Source organism: Zootoca vivipara, chromosome 7 (genome assembly GCF_963506605.1).
Source record: "Zootoca vivipara chromosome 7, rZooViv1.1, whole genome shotgun sequence".
In the NCBI taxonomy this organism is placed as follows: domain Eukaryota; kingdom Metazoa; phylum Chordata; class Lepidosauria; order Squamata; family Lacertidae; genus Zootoca; species Zootoca vivipara.
This window is the reverse complement of record NC_083282.1, coordinates 91,878,096-91,884,095: the sequence shown is the minus strand read 5'-3', so window position 1 is coordinate 91,884,095 and position 6,000 is coordinate 91,878,096. Positions and strand designations below refer to the sequence as shown.

The following is a 6,000-nucleotide window of genomic DNA, read 5'->3' as shown; positions in this document are numbered from 1 at the left end:
GGTTTTTATTGTACGGCTTTCTGCTTTTATTGCTGTAAACTGCTTTTATTTTTATTTTTATGGCACAGCGGTATACAAACATTTTAATGAATGAATAAATAAAATAATGTTGCAACCCAACCTGAGACATTATTGATCCATTCATGTATTTAATAAACTTTATACACCGCTAGATTGTACAAAACAACCACCTCAAAACAGTTTGCAGAAAGATAAAAGAATAAAAGCGTGGGGCGGGGGAGGAATCAGACGCTGACAAACTAGGATGATAATAATAATAATAATAATAATAATAATAATAATAATAATAATAATAATAATAATAATACTCTCCCGCCTCTGAACAGTTGCTAGTCAGTCCCCCAGCTCGGTCCCCAATCCTGCCTTTCAGAGAACTACACCTCCCAGAGGGCGACGGCTGGAAAGCGGCCTGCGCATGCGTCCACAACAGGCAGAGCATAGAGAAGCCTCCCGAGTTCTAGAGAGGCCGGAGCGCGCGGCGCGACAGCGACTTCCGCTTCCGACCAGCCTCGCTCTGGGCCCTGCGGCTGGCGGCCGAGCCTTGTGCCTCCGCCATATTGTCTGTGTGAGGCCGGCGAGGGAGGCGCGGTGGTGGCTGCTGCCGCCTCCTCCTCAGGTGGGTGGCCGTAGGGGCGCGGGGCGCCTTCCCCGTCCCGAATTGAACCGGGGTGGGGGGTGGGGGAGAGAAAGGGGGAAAGAGGGAGGGCGGGGCTTCCTCGACTCCCCCTCCCCCCATTTGGAGTCTCAAGGGTGAGGAGGGGGAGGCGCAGTGGGGGGGCATATATATAAAATGAGAAAAAGAGGGTCTCTCGTTCTAGAGGAAGTGCAGCTTTTGCTTCTTCGCCCCCCCCCCATGAGGCAGCTGCATAGCCTCTTGTAGGAGTGAGGGGGGGAGCGGGGAAGGGGAGGCTCCCCATCCTGGGTGAGGCTGCCAGTGGAGGCGCCCCTGGGCGTGAAGGGAGCAGACCCCGCCCACCGCACCCGCACCCCCAGTGCCCCGGTTGACCACTGGGACGCTTCCTTTTGTTGGGGGAAGGGATAGATGGGGGAGGGGAAAGAAAGAGCCCCCCAATTGTGTGAGTCTGGGAACGAAGCAGGACAGTCCTTTGAAAGGTGTCTCACCCCCCCCTCCAATGTGGCCCTTGCACTCTAGCAAAAAAGGTTATCTTCTCTCGCCCCCCCCTCCCTAAAGACGTGTGTTCTGGCATACAGTATTCCTTTGCATACGATTTGGGGGGGTATCTGTGGGTTGGGTGAGGAGGAAGGAGGGGTCCTGCTGAGGGTCTGCAGTGATTCTTCTGGGCTTGGGGGTGGGGGCAGAACTGAGGATGTCTTCCTCAAGGGGGGGCAGGGGGTAGATAATGGTGGATTTGTGTGTGTGTGTGTGTGTGTGTGTGTGTGTGTGTAAGCTTGCTTTTACCAATGATCTTTTGCCCCTTTTCCAGGCTGCATAGGGGATCTCTTTCTGTGCCAGTGGTTGTAAATCTCTTTTTATTTGTGAGGTCCGCCAGTGCTTGAGCCTGAGCATCTTTCAGGAGGGGCTGTTGGGCTTGTGGTTCTGGGAGCTTGTTTGACGGTTGAGGATAGCCTAGGGTGGGGTCATTAATGATCTGCATTTTAAAAACAGAAACAAATGCATTATCATTTCCTAGGATTGTTTTCTCTTTGAGTAATTGTGGTTGAACAGTTTAGAAATCTAGGGTAAATATGAGTGTGCGGTAAATATGTGAAAATTGCTGGTTCCTTGCCCTATCATTATGGGGGATATAAGAATTACCTTGTTGGATCAGACCAAGGTCTGTCTAATTTAGCATCCTGTTTCCAACAGCGGACAACTGGGAGCCTCTACTCTAGGCACTACTGAGAGGAGTCATCCCCAGGGAACTTGTAGAGTCCTGACTGAGGTGCTCTTCTCCCAGCTAATTCCTAAGACAAGCCTCTCTGTCTTCTTAGGAATATGGTGGGATGGGAGGTTCTGATTGCCTTGTTCCAACTAAATGTACGTAGGAACATTTTCTGCACAGTTGAAGAGTGCTCTCCCCAATTACTGTGGTGCTGGTACTGTGGGGTCTTCTCCCCATCCTGCAACCATCTGTGTACAAAGACCAGACTAGATAGGATAGGACAGACGTGTGTACCTGAAAACAGTAAAGTGTGATAATTTAAAATTGACTCTTGATCCTACAAACTTGATTTCTTGGTGTCTGGGCTTCTGAAGTGTTTTCTGCCCTTGCTTTTTGTTTTATTTTAATGATTTGTTGTTTCTTCTTTTCATGGATCATGCCCAAGAAAGCTGTTCCTTCCTTGGTACGTGCAGTTGGTGTAAAGGGATGTCTTTTTCCACAATAATAGACAAAAGGTATTAACCCCACACTAGGAAGTCGAGAAGCTGTACGTAAGTTAATGGGATTAGAAATAAGAGAATGTGGGGAGCTATAGAAACATTTCCAGTGAAAGTTTCATAGCTTCTTACAGTGTTCTAGATTCTAGTCCTGATAGCAGTTTGGGGCGGGGGGGATGAATAAAAAATATTAGATGCATAAAATGTTCAGACTTTCAGATATTTCCCCCATTGTTGGGTATGAATATACAGTGGTACCTCTACTTACGAATTTAATGCGTTCCGAACGCACATTTGTAAGTCAAAAAAATTTGTAAGTCGAATCCCATAGGAATGCATTGGGAGAAAAAATTCGTAAGTCGAAGCAACCCTATCTAAAAATTCGTAAGTAGAAAAAATCCTATCTACACCGCATCCAAGATGGCGGACGGAGCGCCGTTCGTAAGTACTGTAGAAACATTCGTAGGTAGAGTTATTCGTAAGTAGAGGTACCACTGTATGTAGCAAGTGCCCATTTTAGATCTGTTCACCTTCAGCTTAATTGGTTTCCTCCTTATCCCCATGAGAATGTAATATTACTAGGTAAGAAACACTCTTTCCCCATTACCTGACAAGTTGCATCATCTCAGTTTGGCTGTATATTGGAACACTTTCATTTATTCTTGTAGGAATAGTGGTTGGGAAGTGAGGGATAACCTGAGAATGTTGCATGCTGCATACTGGAGCTTTTAAATCTTAGTCTTTAGGGAAGACTTCTCCTTCCTTTACGACTAGAATAGCGAGAGATTCCTTCCCAGATTTTATTGTCAAACCTTGCAGGAGTATGTTCCCACTACCAAGAGCACATCTGCCCTGGCTAAGTGGGCATGAGAGATGCTTCCCCAGCCAGCAGCATATGCAAATGTCTGCCTGTAATTTGGTGACTGTGGTCAGGAAACTTGGTTCCAATAAACTGTGCTAGCTGAAGACTGATCTCTTACCTTCTACTGTGTTTCCCCTTATGAGAGGTTGATCTCTGTTGTTGGCTTATTAGAGCTACAGGATTCTCTGCACATGCTTACCTGGTAGTTGAGTAGCATTGAACTCAATGAAACTTACTGCTCAGTAGACATGTATAGGATTGCACTGCTAATTGTTAATCAACTAACAGTTTTGCTGGTTGATTGAGGAGACACACTTAACTGATAAAAGCAAGTTTTAATTTGAGGTTGAGGAGCATCCCTGTTAGTGTAAATCTTTAGGCTAGTTCAGGTTTGTGTTGCTGTATGTCAAGAAAAATAAAGATGGCCTTGTCATAAATGAGTTGTATTTCATGAGGCTTCCTATATTAAGGATTTAGTGACAGACTTATTTAAAATTATAAGCAATACAATGACAGGCTCATCCCCAATACTTGGGCTGGATCTCCATCCTGAAGCTGGTGACTACTATTTTATTTATTAAAATGGTATACTGCCGAGGTGGGAAGGGCAAGGTATCAATAAATTCATAATTTTTTTAAAAAATTATACTGCCCTTTATCTGAAGATCATGGGGGAATGCATAAAAAGACAAAGAGAACACAAAATACCTAATAAAAAAACAAACCAATAACCCCCCCTCCCACAAACGCATTTAAAATGCCATAGAATGTTAATCAGGCAAAGGCCTGGTTGTGGAGAAACATTTTTCCCTGGTGCCTAAAGATATATGATGACGGTTCCAGGCGAGCCTCTCTGGAGAGACTGTCCCACAAACAGGAAACCATCACAGAGAAGACCTTGCATGGAATTGTAGAGTTGGAAGGTACCATGAGGATCATCTAGTCTAACCCCCTGCAATGCAGGGATTTTTTTGCCCAATGTGGGGCTCGAACACACAACCCTGAGATGTAGATCCTTTGAAAACACCTCCGTGTAAGTCTTCAGCACCCTAGCTATGGTGAGGAGAAGCAGAATAAATTATGCAAAATAAGTTAATTCAAATGCACTTGCTTCACAGAATTTGGACAACAGAACACTGACTGAAAATCACAAAGCAGTGAGATCTGCAGGTGGTACAGTCAGGGGTTCCTCATCTTTTTTTTCTTTTTTTCACCATTTTGATAAGAATGTACCTTTTGGCCTGTGCAGCCATGCGAGAAAAAGCTGATTGCCCTGGGGAAAGTATCCTAAGCTGTTTGTACAGTAAGGTTTATGCCCCAAGGAACACTTTCTTTCTTGCTGCTGATGGAAGCTAGCTTTCAAATTCTTGATTAGAATCATTAGTCGCCGCCAGAATGGAGTTTCACAAAACAATCTCAGCTTTTAAAATCCTCCTGTGCAGACCAAATCAAGCTTGAGCTCCACATAAAGCTTGCATTGCGTTACACCCTGTGTGTAATGTGATGGATGACCTGCTCATAAACATGGGAAGCTTTTGTGTTGACCCCGCTCTAAAGCAGTGTTTGGGTGAACATTTCTGTGGCCATTGGGCTGTCGTAGAAGTACACAGAATATAGGCAGCAGGGCTTGGAAATGTTGCCAGCTCCATATTTTTGCTCCACCCACTTTTCTCAAAAAAACCTCACCCTCCGAGCCTGGCCAAACTTGGGATATTTTTTGGGTCATTCAGTGCTCGGATGGATGTGTGATACCATGGCATGCACACTGGCTAGAGCTTGTTATCAAAATGTGGATGTGCCTTTCTTAAATTATTCCAAATGAGAATTGCTCCTTTTGATGAGATGTGGTGCAGATATAGCCTGGCTGACACTTTGAAATTCAGTGCTGGCCTACCTACCCAATGGAAGAGTGACCTTGCATGGGGGTCTGCCTTTGCTCCCCACCTTTAACATAGTTACACCCTTTTCTTCAACTTAAAATGCTCAGGTCTCCTTGCAGAAACACAAATTCATTCTTCCCCACAGAGAGAACCCAGGTGTTTTTCCTTTTTTTTATTATGCTGCCTGTCCGAATAATTTTTTCCTGGGCAGCTTACAAAAATAGAATCCTATATAATAATATAGGATTCTCCAAACCCCTAATAATATAGGATTGATCAAGCGCTTCTCCGAACCCCGGGATGTTCTAGCGCCCGTTTACTCAACGGGCTGAATTACACTAGTAATAAATAAAAATAAATTGTAACTAAATGCAAGAATAAAAACTCCAGACAAGCCTTAAAAGGCCTATTGCGAAAGTTCACCTTTTTAAGTTAGTCACCTGGAAAGAATGGCTAGCCATCCATTACTGGCGAGTAGCTAACTGCAAGGTTACTTGGGTCCATGTGATCTCTGCTCTCAAACTCCAATCTTGCACTTTAGGAGTCTGAATTATGTTGCTCAATAAATCATGCAGATTATCTTTGTGCAGTGGTGGCATGGCAATAGAGGATTGACGTGGTTGAATGTTGGAAGGCTCTAGAGTAGAGTCAGAAGGTTGGGACTGGGGCGTGTGTTGTGGGTGGGGTGGGGAGGGGAGGATGTTGGAAAGGTTCATGGAGGCTCTGCAGCTTGCTAAAGTCCAGGTCAGTCAAACGACTGGAACCATTGCCCTTCCTTTCTGAGCTCTGTATTTTCTTCATATGCTGAGATTTGCCAACTCAAATCTGCTGCAAAACCAGACTCCTTGCGAAAAGCACACATTAGACTTTGAGACTGGTGGCTGTTTGTCTCATTT

The 6,000-nt window shown here is 44.9% G+C and overlaps 1 protein-coding gene across 2 annotated transcripts in view; it reads left to right on the top strand.

The window, feature by feature from the left end:
* Nucleotides 1-523: 523 nt before the first annotated feature.
* The window catches only part of CSNK2A1 (casein kinase 2 alpha 1), a 47,312-nt gene continuing 41,835 nt past the window's right edge, over nucleotides 524-6,000 (top strand). Inside the window, exon 1 of one of the 2 annotated variants that reach the window (XM_035122382.2) lies at nucleotides 524-637. The gene's annotated coding sequence lies outside the window, so the exon portion shown is untranslated. The remainder of the gene's footprint in view (nucleotides 638-6,000) is intronic. The other variant, XM_035122380.2, reaches the window with a different exon arrangement.